Source organism: Rhinoraja longicauda, chromosome 22, assembly GCF_053455715.1.
Source record: "Rhinoraja longicauda isolate Sanriku21f chromosome 22, sRhiLon1.1, whole genome shotgun sequence".
Classification (NCBI taxonomy): Eukaryota; Metazoa; Chordata; class Chondrichthyes; order Rajiformes; family Arhynchobatidae; genus Rhinoraja; species Rhinoraja longicauda.
In genome coordinates, this window is record NC_135974.1 from 3,608,621 (window position 1) to 3,625,311 (window position 16,691).

Here is a 16,691-nt window from a genome sequence, read left to right on the forward strand (position 1 = left end):
GTGACTTGCAGAGCGCCATTGTGCAAAAAGTTTCAACAAAGCAAACAACTTCGGATGCAGGCAATCTGAGGTGACAATATAAAATGGTGGAGACCCAGGCAGCATCTGTAGAGGGGGAAACAGGGCATCTCCACAAACGGATGAATGGACGATGTGGACATCCCCCAAAGAGCTTTGTATCTCACAGTTTTGACGCTTGATATCGGTTTAGTGTCGTCATGTCGAGGAGATACTGCGAAAAAAGTTCGTTTTGTGGGCCATCCAGACGATTCATACCATGCCAACTTTCTCACTCCCAAATAAGAGACAAAAGGTGATGTCACCGCCCCCGCCCTATGTGATCTCACCCAGCCAGCGGCCACGTGCTCCTGCTCCACGAATGGCGGCCGCCCGGGCTGGGAGGCGGGTTGCTATGCAACCTCTGTTAGGCGGCGCCCGGGCCTCTTGGCCTGCACTGTCCGGGCTGACAGCGGCCCCCGGGCCTACAGTGTCCAGGCCTACAGTGCCCCCCCCCCTCGGGCCTAATACGGGACAAGGGCGGTCCCGTACGGGACAAACCAATTTAGCCCAATATATGGGATGTCCCGGCTAATATGGCACAGTTGGCAAGCCTCAGTGTCCCCCAAGCATGGTTCTATGTGCCAGTCTGAACGCTCCATCAACACTTTCAATGGGCATGGGCCTCTGGTTCCAAGAATCAGTGGGTATTTGCCATTTTACGGAGATGCTTTGAACACATCCTTTGATTTTTTCATGAGAATTAGATATAGCTCTTCGGGCTAACGGAATCAGGGGATACTGGGAGAAAGCAGGAACGGGGTACTGATTTTGGATGATCAGCCATGATCATATCGTTGCTGGCTCGAAGGGCCGAATGGCCTACTCCTGCACCTATTTTCTATGTTTCTATGTTTCTATGTGTGCCTGAGGAGTCTATGGAGGAAGACATTGGGCAGCTCGGAAAGCTGCCACCTCACAGCTCCAGAATCACAGGTTCAAAGATAGACACAAAATGCTGGAGTAACTCAGCTGGAGGGACAGGCAGCATCTCTGGGGAGAAGGAATGGGTGACGTTTCGGGTCGAGACCCTTCTTCAGACTGGATCAATCCTGACCTGTGGAGTTTGCACATTCTCCCTGCAACTCCAGGTTTCCCCAAGTGCTCCATGTTCATCCCACATGCCAAGGACAAACAGTTCAGTAAGTCTGGTTGGTGCTGTCTGAAGAAGGGTCTCGACCTGAAAGGGCACCTATTCTTTTTGACCAGAGATGCTGTCTGACCCGTTGAGTTACTCCAGCTTTTTGTGTCTATCTTCCGTTTAAACCAGCATCTGCAGTTCCTTCCTGCACAGTTCAGCAGGTTAATTGGGCATGGTAAATTGTTGGTGAGTGATAGAATCTGGAGCAGTTGATGGGAATGTGGGGAGAAGGAAATGGGATTAGAGTAGGGGCATCACAGTGGAGCAGCGGTAGAGTTGCTGCCTTACAGCGCCGGAGACCCGGGGTTGATCCTGACTACGGGTGCTGTCTGCATGGTGTTTGTACATTCTCCCTGTGACCACGTGGGTTTTCTCTGGGATCTCCGGTTTCCACCTACACTTCAAAGAGGTTTGTGCAGGTTAATTGGCTTCAGTATGGATTCTAAATTGTCCCTGGTGTGTAGGATAGTGCTAGCCATACGGGGATCGCTGGACAGCACCGACTCAGTGGTCCGAAGGGCCTGTTTCCGTGCTGTATCTCTACACTAAACTAAAATGCTAACCATTGCAATTGGTACTAGATGGTCGTCACTGATTTGGTGGGCCTGTTTCTGTGCAGTATTATTCATTTAAACGTATGGGGTGAACTGGCTCTCTGTTTCTTTTACTACAAAACCTACCTGGTCTCCTGAGCGCTACCTGCATTTTTGAACATGCAGTTTGAAATCAAGAAGTTTGGTCTTTTGAAAAGCACAACAGTGGATGAATCCCCAGGGCCTGATGTTACCAACCCAGATTACTCGCAGAGGTAAGAGAGAAGTGTGCCAAGGCTCAGGAGAATGGAAGTGGGGATAATGCTCGAAATTAAAGGCTGGTGATCTCTATGTCTGCTCTTGGAGAGGATTGTTCGGGATAGGGCTTACTCATATTTGGAAGAGAATGGGAAAATCAGGGACAATCAGCTTAGCTTTGCACATAGGGGTTGCCAACTATCTCACTCCCAAATAAGGGACAAGGTGACGTCACCGCCCCATGCTCCACGTGACCTCACCCAGCCAGCGATCACGGGCTCCCGCTTCACCAATGGTGGCCGCCCGGGCCGGGAGGCGGGTTGCCACGCAACCCCCGTTAGGCGGTGCCCGGGCCGGGAGGCCTACACTGTCTGGGCCTACACTGTCCGGAGCTACAGCGTCCGGGCCTAATACGGGACAAGGGCAGTCCCGTACGGGACAAACCAATTTAGCCCAAAATAAGGGATGTCCCGGCTAATACGGGACAGTTGGCAACCTTATTTGTACATCAAGTCATGTTTAACTAACTTGACTGAGTTTTTTTGAGTTGGAGACAAAGGTGATTGATGACAGTAGGGTTTGGCCAGTGGATGTTGGCCACATGGAGTTTAGTAAGGAGTTTGATGAAGTCCTCTGAAGTCCCATAAGTCCTATGAGGTGGACTGATCCAGAAGCTAAGTTGCTTGTGGGAAATCTGTGGAGCCTGGTTGTGGGTTGAGAGATGGATGCCCAGAGTGTACTGCCAGGGATAGTGTTGGAGGCACACAATATTGGCCCATGAAGCTCTTTAACAAGCGTGTGGATATTCATGGAATGGAGGGATATGGATCATGTGCAGGCAGAGGAGATTAGTTTAACTCAGCATCATGCTTGGCACAGGCATTGTTGGCTAAAGTCCCTGATCTACACTGTTCTGTTCTAAGTTCAATGTTGATATGTTCGTAAGTGATAGGAGCAGAATTAGGCCATTCGGCCCATCAGGTCTACTCCGCCATTGAACCATGGCTGATTTATCTCTCCCTCTCAACCACATTCTCCCGCCTTCTCCCCATAACCCCTGACACCCGTCCTAATCAAGCATCTATCTGTCTCTGCCCTTCAAAATATCCATTGACTTGGTTGCCACAGCCTTCTGTGGCAATGAATTCCAAAAATCTGAATGTTCTTGTTCAGATTTCCAGTATCCACTGGAGTTTGCTTTTGCATTTTTAATTCTGATTTTCAAGTGAGCTCATGAAAAGCTCGGTGTGAATGTTTCCGCAAACCTCAGGGAAATATGGTGACCCTCTGTGACCCATTGTTGCACACAACACTTTTATTCAAAATGTAAGTATGATAAGAGTAATGAATGATTTGAAATGGAAATTAAATTGATGAAAGGCAACATACTGCTGTGATTCATCCATCCATCCTGATGCTATTCCATTTATTACCTTTTATAAGAGATTAATGGAATAATTTATCCTTGGAGAATTTGTTCGAAGCTAGGATTAAAAAGAATGGATATTCTGACCCCAAGTCACACACTGGACCTGTTACACCAGAAATCCTTCTGGCTGCATTTAATTACAAAGAGAAATAGATTTCATGGCACCTTACAGCAATTCATACTCAATGGGCAAACCGAAGATTGAGACAAAAAACTGGAGTAACTCAAAGGGTCGGGCAGCATCACTGGAGATAAGGAATAGGTGACGTTGCGGGTCGAGACTCTTCTTCAGACTCGGGTCTCGACCTGAACGAAACATATTCCTTTTTCTCCAGAGATGCAGTCTTTAGTAAATAATTGAAAATTGTTGGAAAATAGGTCAAAATGTCTTTTGAAAATAGGTGTATTTTCCCTCCAATTTTGTGAATGTCTTTGAAAACGATGGGCAGGGTGCTAGGTATTGTCATGTCTTTACCAGTCCATCACAGGTGCTGACCTCCCCACTGCCAAAGGGATATACAGGAGCCACTGCTTCAAAAAGCCAGCCAACACCATCAAACACCCACTACCCTCTGATGCTCATTTCACCCCGACTATCTTGAAGGAGGTCCAGGAGCCTGAGAACCAGGACAAGCTTGTTCAAGAATAGCTTCTTAAACACCGCACAACATTACTTTAGTTTAGGAAGGAAATGCAGATGCTGGTTTAAACCGAAGATGGACACAAAATGCTAGAGTAACTCAGCGGGACAGGCAGCATCTCTGGAGAGAAGGAATGGGGGACGTTTCGGATCGAGGCCCTTCTTCAGACTGAAAGTCGCGGGAATAGCAAACATTTCCGTGACTTTGGGGACGATGATGTAGATTTAGTTTAGTTTAGTTTAATTTAGTTTAGTTTTAGTTTCGAGAAACGGCATGGAAACAGGCCCTTCGGCCCATCGAGTCCGCACCGACCAGTGATCCCCGCATACTACACATTCTCGGGACAATTTTTACAATTATACCAAGCCAATTAATCTACAAACCTGTGGATCGTTGGAGTGTGGGAGGAAACCGAAGATCTCGGAGAAAAACCACACAGGTCACGGGGAGAACGTACAAACCACGTACAGCCAAGCACCGAATCAGGATCGGATTGGGTCATTGGTGCTGTAAGACACCAACTCTACCGCTATGCCCTAGTTTAGAGATACAGCATAGAAACAGCCCCTTCAGCCCACTGCCCCCAGGCCAATTATTGATCACTCATTTACACTAGTTCTATGCATCCGGAGGTAACTCACATCGCAGGGAGAACATGCAAACTCCACACGGACAGTACCGAAGGTCAGGATCAAACCCGGGTCTCTGGCACTGTGAGGCAGCAGCTTTACCAGCTGCGCTACCATGCCACACATAATGACACTGCAGCGTCTGTAACCACGGCAACTATGAACATGTCCGGACTGCACCTTTGCTTGTACGACAGACAGGTTTGATTTGCACTAGTATCTATTATAATTTCATGAAGTTGATTTTGTTTATTATATTTATCTGTGTGTATTAAGCTGCCGATGTCGGTGCATATGACAGATAAACACTCTTGGATCCAGATCCTCCTCATTTGATGCAGAAGTTCATGAGTGACAGGAGCACAATCTCCAGTGCTATCTGTGTGAAGTTTACATATTATCTCAGTGACCATTTGGGTTTCCTCTGGGTCCTTTGGTTTCCCCCAACATCCCAAATGTATACAAGTTGATAGGTTGATTGGCCACTGTAAATTCTTCCATGTTTTGTTTAGTTTAGTTTAGTTTAGAGATACAGCGCGGAAACAGGCCCTTCGGCCCACCGAGTCCGCACCGACCAGCGATCCCCGCACATTAACACTATCCTACACACACCAGGGTCAATTTACAATTTTACCAAGCCAATTAACCTACAAACCTGTACGTCTTTGTAGTGCGGGAGGAAACCGGAGCTCCCGGAGAAAACCCACGCAGGTCACGGGGCGAATGTACAAACTCCGTACAGACAGCACCCGTAGTCAGGATCGAACGCAGGTCGTTGGCACTGTAAGGCAGCAACTCTGCCACTGCGCTACCATGCCAACTCCTAATGTGTTTAGGCTAGTGATAGAATCAGAGGGTGTTTATAAGAAAGTGCGGAGAAAATAAAAGAGGATGAATGTTTAATTAGTATAAGTGCTCATCACACTTCATTTATTGTTTGGAATTATGCCTGACATCCCAAATTTGCCACAGGCGTGCTCTCATCAGATGTACTAATGGTTCTCACAGGAAACTCTTAACACCACATGCAATAGGAAGATCTCTTGTGGTGGGCAATAAAACAAGCCTTTGTTGTGCCTTTGCAAAACCAAGTGCAATGCTTTAGGAACCTCCTGTATGTGCTCAGTCTACTACAAGGGGTCTCTTAACATGTGGTGAATCAAAGTGACTTCTACAGTGACCGAAATTTCCAGCTTGCAGTGAGGAGCCAAGGGGTCTCAAAACAGGCAAAGAAGATAGACCCAAAAACGCTGGAGTAACTCAGCGGGACAGGCAGCATCTCTGGAGAGAAGGAACGGGTGGCGTTGCGGGTCGAGACCCTTCTTCAAACAGGCAGCCAGCTGAGAGGAAACGCTGAAGAACCTGTTTATGCAAGTACATGCAGGGCCAGGCCAGTGTGGAATTTGCCCATCGTCTATACCTCTCCAAACCTCTGCATTGTGCTACATAAGGTCATAAGGTCCAGTGATAGGAGCAGAATTAGGCCATTCGGCCCATCATGTCTATTCTGGCATTCAACCATGGTTGATCTATCTCTCCCCCTCCTAACCCCCTTTTTCCCATAAACCCTGACACCAGTACTAATCAAGAATCTATCTATCTCTGCCTTAAAAAAATATCCATTGACGGCCTCCACAGCCTTCTGTGGCAAAGAATTCCACAGATTCACCACCCTCTGAGTAAAGAAATTCCTCCTCATCTCCTTCCTAGAGGAACATCCTTTCATTCTGAGGCTATGACTTCTAGTCCTAGACGTTCCCACTCTCCACATTCACTCTGTCCAAGTCTTTCATTATTCGGTGCTTTCAATGAGGTCCCCCCTCAATTTTCTGAACTCCAGCGAGTACAGGCCCAGTGCCATCAAATGCTCATCATATGTTAACCCACTCATTCCTGGGATCATTCCTAGGATTTTGGGAATCCTGCATCCGCACTCCCAAGTCCCTTTGCACCTCCGATTTCTGGATTCTCTCCCTATTTAGAAAATAGTCCACGCCTTTATTCCTACTACCAAAATGCATGACTCCACACTTTGCTACACTATATTCCATCTGCCGCTTCTCTGCCCACTCTCCCAACCTGCCCAAGTCCTTTTGCTTTCTCCACGCCACCTGCCCCTCCACCTGTTTTCGTATCATCCGCAAACTTGGCCACAAAGCCTTCAATCCCCTGGTCCAAATTGTTAATATACAACGTGTCCCAGCACCCAGCCCTGCGGTCAATGGCAGCCAACCAGAGAAAGCCCCCTTTATTGCCATTATCCCCCTCTACATCCATGGTGGTAGCAAGGTACACGAGTAACAAGGTTGGTGCCTAGATCGGATATGTCGCACAGCTTTTGAAAGTGATGCATTAGAAGTGACACTTGAGCAAAAGCTCATTCTACAACCTTCCCGCTCACTGAAAAAGTGACTTTTCCCTATCAAAGCTTTCATTATGCTAAAGGCTGAACATCAGTGTTTTCTGTAATGAACATGTCCAGCAGCAGATAAACAGACGTATATCAATGGAAAAGGTTGCTTCAGTCACATTGTCATGACTTTGATTTTTGTTCTGGTAAAAAAAATAAAGGCTTTAGTTTAATTTTGAGATACAGCGCGGAAACAGGCCCTTCGGCCCATCGAGTCCGCGCCGACCAGTGATCCCCGCACATTCACACTGCCCTACACACTTCGTCGTCGTGGCTGTCCCTCGAGGTCGAGGATGATGGTCTACGTTCCGATGTCAGAACGAAGACGCTTGTGCGTGTGTTTGTTTAACGTGTACTTGATGTTGCACTCCAAGAAGAACACGCTCCTTCACAAATCAATCAACTAATTCCAATGGCAAGGGAACCAAGAGGATTGGAGCTGATAGATCTGTTGCAGCCTTCATCCGCCTTCACCGCCGTTGGCTTCAAGATAACTTCGTCCGCCTGGTCTGCCGTTGAGGTCTTGTAGGTTGGATTGTTCTTCGCCTGGACCCTCATCCTCGACCTTACCGCCATGGGTGACCCCACTGAAGCTAGTGCTTCCGACGGATTCGCTCTCGGAATCATGGGGGCACGCAAGCCTCTTCACCACAACAAGGTGAACGATGCGAAGAGGCCTACACACTTAAGGGACAGTTATTACATTTATACCAAGCCAATTAACCTACAAACCTGCACGTCTTTGGAGTGTGGGAGGAAACCGAAGATCTCGGTGAAAACCCACGCAGGTCACGGGGAGAACGTACAAACTCCGTACAGACGGCACCAGTGGCCGGGATCGAACGGTGGTCTCTGGCCCTCGCTGTAAGCGCTGAAAGGCAGCAACTCTGCCGCTGAGCCACCGTGCCAGACGTTAATGTGACATCCTGCAAAAAGATGTGGAAGGGTAAAACTGAGTGATTAACAAATAATAAATCAAAGCATTTATTATGCTAATTGATGAACATCAACATTTTCTATAATGAACATTCCCAGCAGCAGCCAAACAGAATGGAGGCCATGTATCAACAGAAAAGGTTGCTTCAGGCTGGGTAGTTGATCAAAATAATCTATTCATTATACTATTCAATGATAAACAAACACTTTCAGTGTTCTGGCTACAGGGCCTCTCCTTGGAGTGATTGCCTGAATGAGATGCCATTCAAAGTCAGGGTTGGGGAGTACATGTGTGTGGAAACACAGTTACAGCTAAATATTAAAGCTAAAGTATTATAGAGACAGAGGTGTAGGAAAAGAAAACTGCAGATGCTGGTTTAAATCGAAGGTAGACACAAAATGCTGGAGTAATTCAGCAGGTCAGGCAACATCGCGGGAGAGAAGGAATGGGTGACGTTTCGGGTCGAGGCCCTTCTTCAGTCTGAATTACTCCAGCATTTTGTGTCTACCACAGAGACAGAGGTTGTGTTTCTGCACCTCAGCTTGCAGCTTGTAGTATATTTCATGTAATATGTCAAAGTATTATCAACGTTTGCATTTATATTTATTTGTGGCATTAAGAAACTTTGCCGAGTTTTATCCTGCCCAGATTGGTTTACGTTAGGTGTAGAGTATATGATCAGGGGCAACTAACTACATATAGAAGGTAGACACAAAATGCTGCAGAAACTCAGCGGGACAGGCAGCATCTCTGGAGAGAAGGAATGGGTAACATCACCCATCCCTTCTCTCCAGAGATGCTGCCTGTAATGCTGAGTTACTCCAACATTTTAGGCTTATCTTCGGTTTAATAGCTGTTCCTTCCTGCACATTTTAACTACATATAGATTTGTACTTCTCTTTCAGATAACAAAGTTCTCGGTGTACTTCAATAAAAGATGTTAAGGATTTCAGTGAGTTGGACAGATGCCGAAAATGCAGTACGCTCCATTCTACCTAACAGTGCAAAACTGTCACACAGTTCTGAAAAGAGTGTCGAGGATGTATTTCTTGCTTCGAAGACAATTTACCTGTAAATTGAGTATTCAATCCATGCCACCAACCGAGGAAGCAGCATTGGTTGTGAAAACTGATCGTTGCTGGGAAGAAACTGTTCTCGAACCTGGTGGTCACAGGTTCCTTCTGCCTAATGGTAGTATCAAAATGAGAGCATGGTCAGGGTCATTAGGTCATAGGTGAAATCATGAGATCATAAGGGATAGGAGTAGAATTAGTACATTCGGCCCATCAAGTCTACTCCGCCATTCAATCATGGCTGATCTACAGTATCTCACCCTCCTAAGATAGACACAAAAAGCTGGAGTAACTCAGCAGCACAGGCAGCATCTCTGGAGAGAAGGAATGGGTGACGTTTCAGGACAAGAGCCTTCTTCAGTCTCGACCCGAAACGTCACCCATTCCTTCTCTCCAGAGATGCTGCTTGTACCTCTGAGTTCCTCCAGCTTTTTGTGTCTATCTTCGGTGTAAACCAGCATCTGCAGTTCCTTCTAGCATATCTCTCCCTCCTAACCACATTCTCCTTCCTGCCTTCTCCCCATAATCCCTGACACCCGTACTAATCAAGAATCTATCTATCTCTGCCTTAAATATATCCATTGACTTGGCCTCCACAGCCTTCTGTGGCAAAGAATTCCACAGACTCACCACCCTCGGACTAAAGAAATTTGTCATCATCTCCTTCCTAAAAGAACGTCCATTAATTCTGAGTCTAGTCCTAGACTCTCCCACTAGTGGAAGCATCCTCTCCACATCCACTCTATCCAAGCCGTTAACTATTATGTATGTTTCAATGAGGTCACCGCTCATTCTTCTGAACTCCAGCGAGTACAGGCCCAGTGCTGTTGCCAAAGGCTTTAAGGGGTGGTGTGGGTTTGTGATGATGCTGGCTGCCTTTTTGATGCAGCGCCTACTCTCAATTCATTTGATGGTGGAGACATCAGTACATATAATGCACTGGACAACGTGTACAACATGGTGGCAAGGTGGTGCAGTGGTAGAGCTACTACTTTACAAAGCCAGAGACCCAAGGTTCCATCCTGATTGTGGGTGCTGTCTGCACGGAGTTTGTACGTTCTCCCCGTGACCTGTGTAGGTGGGTTTTCTCCGAGATCTTCGGTTTCCTCCCACACTCCAAAGGCGTACGAGTTTGTAGGTTAATTGGCTTGCTGTAAAATGTAAAATTGTCCCTAGTGTGTGTAGGCTAGTGTTAGTGTGCAGGAATCGCTGGTCGGCACGGACTTGGTGGGCCGAAGGGCCTGTTTCCATGCTGTATCTCTCAACTAAACTAAACTCCCTGCTGGCCCTTTCAAGTGATCGGTGGGGATGATGGGCAAACGGATGCAGAGAAGGTGGGTACAGTGAAGGGTGGAGACAGCGACAGAGGCTGGGAGCTGACCAGTGGAGAGAGATAACAAAAGGCTGGAGATTCTGGAATCTGACAAGAGAGGAAGGTGAAGACTGACCCGCAGAATCCCACCCTCTGCAGTCTTTGTGCCTGCCCTGTCACTCAATCAACCCTCAGTTGGCTCTATATGGACCTCTCCATGAAACATCGCAGAAAAAACCTTCACATGTGTCTATTTAACCCGACTCAAAAACAAGCAAGGACATGCCCCCAGCTGGTCTGATGCGATTCTGTTGACAAGTAACATTGCAAAAAATGGCATTTGATATCCTTTCAAATTTTGCTCAACAGCTACATTTATTTCAGACACATGAATTCTAACTAGATTCACCCGACTCAAGCTGTGCTGCAAGACTTCCCATGTCTGTTTTTCTGTTTTATTTTTAGTGACAACAAAGATGTTCAACATCTAAAGTAAATTTGATTCAAGATGAGGAATTTTGAATTAGGAATCGCACAATTTCAGTATCAAGTGCATGGGCAAACTACGTATTTTAACTTCCACTTCATCCAATGCTGACAGTAGGAAGTGACCTCTCCTGTTTTATACAGTAATTTCTAAGTTTCACCTGAGGAGAGGAAGAACTGGTCAAGGTTTTATACTTTTACACTGGAAAAAGCAAACTGCTACAGGAACTCAGTGGGTCAGGCAGCATCTGCAGAGGGAACTGAACAGACAACATTTCGGGTTAGGATCCCTAAGGACATACGGTTGTTCGTGATAGGAGTAGAATTGGGCCATTCGGCCCATCAAGTCTACTCTGCCATTCAATCATGGCTGATCTATCTCTCACTCCTAACCCCATTCTCCTACCTTCTCCCCATAACCTCTAACACCTGTACTAATCAAAAATCTATCTACCTCTGCCTTTAAAGATATCCACTGACTTGGCCTGCACAGCTTTCTGTGGCAAAGAATTCCACAGATTCACCACACTCTGACTAAAGAAATGTCCCCTCAACTTCGTCCTAATAAGAAGGTCCTTTAATTCTGAGGCTTTGACCTCTGGTCCTAGACTCTCCCACTAGTGGAAACATCCTCTCCACATCCACTCTATCCAGGCCTTTCACTATTCTGTATGTTTCAATGTCCCCCTTCATCCTTCTAAACTCCAGCAAGTACAGGCCCAGTGCCGACAAACGCTCATTATAGTTTAACCTACTCATTCCTGGGATCATTCTTGTAAACCTCCTCTGGACCCTCTCCAGGGCCAGTACATCCTTCCTCAGATATGGAGCCGAAAATTGCTCACAATATTCCAAATGCGGCTTTACCAGCTCCTTATGGAGCTTCAGCATTACATCCCTGTTTTTGTATACAAGCCCTCTTGAAATACATGCCCTCTTCAGATTGACGGTGCAGAGAGGAGAGAGCCAGCAGTGAGAGGTGAGGTTGAAACAGAATACAAAGTCCTATTCTTCCAGATTGCCTGTGGGCTCAGTCAGGCAGTGAAGCAAACTGAAGGCAGACAAGTCAGTGTGGGAATGCGAAGGGGAGTTAAAATAGCCAACAACCGAAAACTCCATCTGATGCTGACAGTCAGAGCACAATTGTTTAGCCTAAACCTTGCATCATGAACATTGAATCTTATCGAAACATATAAGATTATTAAGGGGTTGGACATGTTAGAGGCAGGAAACATGTTCCCAATGTTGGGGGAGTCCAGAACCAGGGGCCACAGTTTAAGAATAAGGGGTAGGCCATTTAGAACAGAGATGAGGAAAAACTTTTTTAGTCAGAGAGTTGTGAATCTGTGGAATTCTCTGCCTCAGAAGGCAGTGGAGGCCAATTCTCTGAATACATTCAAGAGAGAGCTAGATAGAGCTCTTAAGGATAGCAGAGTCAGGGGGTATGGGGAGAAAGCAGGAACGGGGTACTGATTGAGAATGATCAGCCATGATCACATTGAATGGCGGTGCTGGCTCGAAGGGCCGAATGGCCTATTCCTGCACCTATTGTCTATTGTCTATTGTCTATTGAATTCTCAAATTCCCCTTCCTTCTCGTCCATCCAATTTTTTACACTTCCCATCCTGGCTGCACACATATTTCTTTCCACTTCCCACCCCCTCCTTGTCCCATTCATTCTCCATCATCTCCACCTACTCATCGTCCAACTGAACCTACCAAGGGGCCCTGTTTTTCTTCCCTGCCCTGCTCCCCAGTTCCTTCTATTCACCCTTCCTCCTTAGGTTCTACATTTCACTTCCCACATTCGTACCTCATCAGATTCCACCATTTGCAACTTTTGTTTTCTGCACCCTCAGCCCGGTTGATTCTCTCCTCACCAGACACATCTTCCAGTCAACCATTCCTCGCCTGGTTTCTCCTATCATTTTCCCCCTCCCCTCGCCTCTTTCTATTAGCTTTCTCTCTTGATTAGAACGGATGTCAAGGGTTATGGGGAGAAGGCAGGAAAATGGGACTAGGTGGCAGAGATCAGCCATGACTGAATGGCGGAGTGGACTCGATGGTCTGAATGGCCTAATTCTACTACTATAACTTGTAAACTTGTGAACTCTCTCTACTCCATCACTCAGGAACATTGTCTGCCCATTTCCTTCCACAGATGACCCTGACCCACTGAGTTCCTCCAGAAGTTTGTAGTTTTGCTCAGGATTGTAGCATCTGCAGTCACTTGTGTCTTCCTTTTATGCTTTATTGTACCTACACACACTGCGTAGACACGACAGACCATCCCTGATGTTAGATAGAGCTCTAGGGGCTAGCGGAATCAAGGGATATGGGGAGAAGGCAGGCACGGGTTATTGATTGTGGATGATCAGCCATAATCATAATGAATGGCGGTGCTGGCTCAAAGGGCCAAATGGCCTCCTCCTGCACCTATTTTCTATGTTTCTATGCTTCTATTGCTATTTGCTATATTTTTTTCAGGGACTATCTCTTTGGTAGTCACATAAAAGGCTGGGGTAACTCAGCAGAACAGGCTGCCCCGCTGAGTTACTCCAGCATTTTGTGCCTATCTTCAGTGCAACCTCAGTGCAAACAGTGTTATTCTATGTTATCCCTGAGTAATGAATAGGTTTCATAGTTATAGACATCCAAAGCTCCTAAAGTATGTCTTTAATTACTTTTAAAAGGCATTTGGGCAGATATATAGATTTGTGCGATATCTGAAGGCAAATGGGACTGTCCCAGCATGCCGACGGTCAGCATGGACAAGGTGGGACCTGGGGCTTGTTTCCATGCTGGACACCTTTATGACTCCATACTCTTGTCAATTTTGTCCGTAATTCGTAAAATGCACTAAAATCACTCAATATGGTAACTGTAACTCCACAGAATCGTAATGAAAGGCATCAAAAGCACATAAGACATGATAAGTGGGATAATGAAGAATTAGTGTGAGCGGGTGATCGACGGTCAGCCTGGACTCCACGGGCCGATGGATCTGTTTCCGTGCTGTTTTTGTCAATCAATCAATTGGATTCAGTTCAAATCAATCAATCAAAATGCTAAAGGACACAGGTCAACAGGGTGATAAAGAAGGAATGAAACATGCTTGCTTTCATTGGTCATGGCTTGGTATATAAGAACTGGGACATCATGTTGCAGCTTTATAAAACACTGATCAAGTCAAGTTTATTGTCATATGCACAAGTCCAGTGAGGTACAGGTACAATAAAAACGTTGCTTGCAGCAGCAAATCAGGGACATAGATATATGCACAAAAGCAAATTATGCATTAGTTCAGTTTAGTTTATTGTTACATGTACCGAGGTACAGTGAAAAGCTTTGCTTGCGTGCTATCCAGTCAGCAGAAAGGCAACGCATGATTACGATCGATCCATTTACATGATATGCTCTGCAGCGCCTGTCAATCACCTGGCCCAGGCCAGCCCGCCTGTCAATCACCCGGCCCGGGCCAGCCCACCTGTCAATCACCAGGCCCGGGCCAGCCCGCCTGTCAATCACCCGGCCCGGGCCAGCCCGCCTGTCAATCACAATCCCCGGGTCAACACTTGCAAACCCGCTGCAAACATTGACTTCTCCCACCTCACGTAACCCTTGCATCCCGTCTCTCTCCATCCCTCCCCCACCCTGCTAGTTCTACTAGATTCACTGTCATTGTGTAGGAAGGAACTGCAGATGCAGGTTTGCATCGATAGAAAGTGCTGGAGTGGCTCAGCGGGTCGGGCAGCATCTCTGGAGAACATGGATAGATAGCGCTTCACAGGGTGCTGGAGCTTCGGGTCCACACTATTCTTCTCTAATTCCCCATTTACTGGTGCCCTCCCCTAATTCCCCATTTACTGGTGCCCTCCCCTAATTCCCCCATTTACTGGTTCCCTCCCCTAATTCCCCCATTTTGTGCTTGTCTTTGTTGTCGGGCAGCATATGCAAATATTGATTTCTCTAACTTCAAGTAACCCCTGCATCCCCTCTCTGTGTTCACGAGAGTTAGATTCAGCTCTTAGGGCTAACGGAATCAATGGATATGGGGAAAAAGCAGGAAACAGGGCACTGATTTTAGATGATCAGCCATGATCATATTGAATGGTGGTGCTGGCTCAAAGGACCTACTCCTGCATCTATTTTCTATGTTTCTATGTTTTTCTGTTTCTATGATATTAGGGGATGATGTTTAGTGCAAGATAAAGCTAGCAAAGCCCGATCAAGGATAGTGGATTTCATGATGATTCAGTTGCGAGATAACATAAATTCTGCAAGATAGTTAAAAAAATACCCCAAAGAAAGACATTGCTGCAAAATATAATTACATTTAGAAAACATTTAGCTGCACTTGAAGGACTGAAGACAGACACAAAATGCTGGAGAAACTCATCAGGACAGGCAGCATCTCGGGAGAGAAGGAATGGACGATGTTTCAGGTCAAGACCCATCTTCAGACTGATGTCAGAGGAGTGGGCTGACCTTCCTTCAGTTCCTTCCTGCAGTTCCTTCCTACACACTTGGATTATTGAATGCCCTTCTGGTCCTCACATGCGAGTGCATTGGGGAGAGGCAGAGGACATTGATCAGCATATTGTGTAGGAGGAACTGGTTTAAACCAAAGATGGACACAAAATGCTGGAGTAACTCAACGGGACAGGCAGCATCTCTGGAGAGAAGGAATGGGTGACCTTTCTGAAGAAGAGTCTCGACTCGAAAGGTCACCCATTCCATCTCTCTAGAGATGCTGCCTGTCCCTGATGCTGTGTTACTCCAGCTCTTTGTATCTATTGATCGGTATATTGCCTGCATTGGAGGAGATTAGTTATGGGGAGAGATTAGAGAGATTGGATTGTTTTCCTTGGATGATGAGTAGATGGTCTAAAATCGTTTCCCATGGTTAGGGAATCAAAAACAAGAGGTAGCACAAAATGCTGGAGTAACTCAGCGGGTCAGGCAGCATCTCTGGAGAGAAGGAATGGGTGACGTTTCGGGTCGAGACCTTTCTTCAGTCTGAAGAAGGGTCTCGACCTGAAACGTCACCCATTCCTTCTCTCCGGAGATGCTGCCTGTCCCTCCAGTATTTTGTGATATTTTCCTAAAAAATAAGAGGTGATAGGTTTAAGGTGAGAAGAATGAGTTTCAAAGGGTACAGAAAGCAATGTTTTTTTATACTGGAAATCTGGAATCCGTTGCCAGTGGGGGTGCTGGACTCAGATGTAATCACTACATTTAAGAAGCATTTAACAGACGTTTAAGTAGGCAAGACTCTATAAATACACTTAATGAAGATTAGTTTAGAGATACAGCGCGGAGAAAGGCCTTTTCGGCCCACCGGCTCCGCGCCGACCAGCGATCCCCGCACATTAACACTATCCTACACCCACTGGGGACGATTTTTACATTTACCAAGCCAATTAACCTACAAATCTGCACGTCTTTGGAGTGTGGGAGGAAACCGAAGATCTCGGAGAAAACCCACGCAGGTCACGGGGAGAACGAACAGACAGCACTCGTAGTCAGGATGGAACCCGGGTCTCCGGCGCTGCATTCGCTGTAAGGCAGCAACTCTACCGCTGCGCCACCGTGCAGCCCTACATTAATGGAATTTGTGTAGATGGTTAAAAGGGTTAGCATGGACATGGTGGGCCAAAGGGCTATGTTCTCTGCTGCACAACTGTACGGCTCTGTGTTTAGATTCATTGAATGATGATGTTGTGGTAGACTGAATGATCCACTCCTCCATATTTTCTGATGTTCTTTTATCGTTAAATATGCG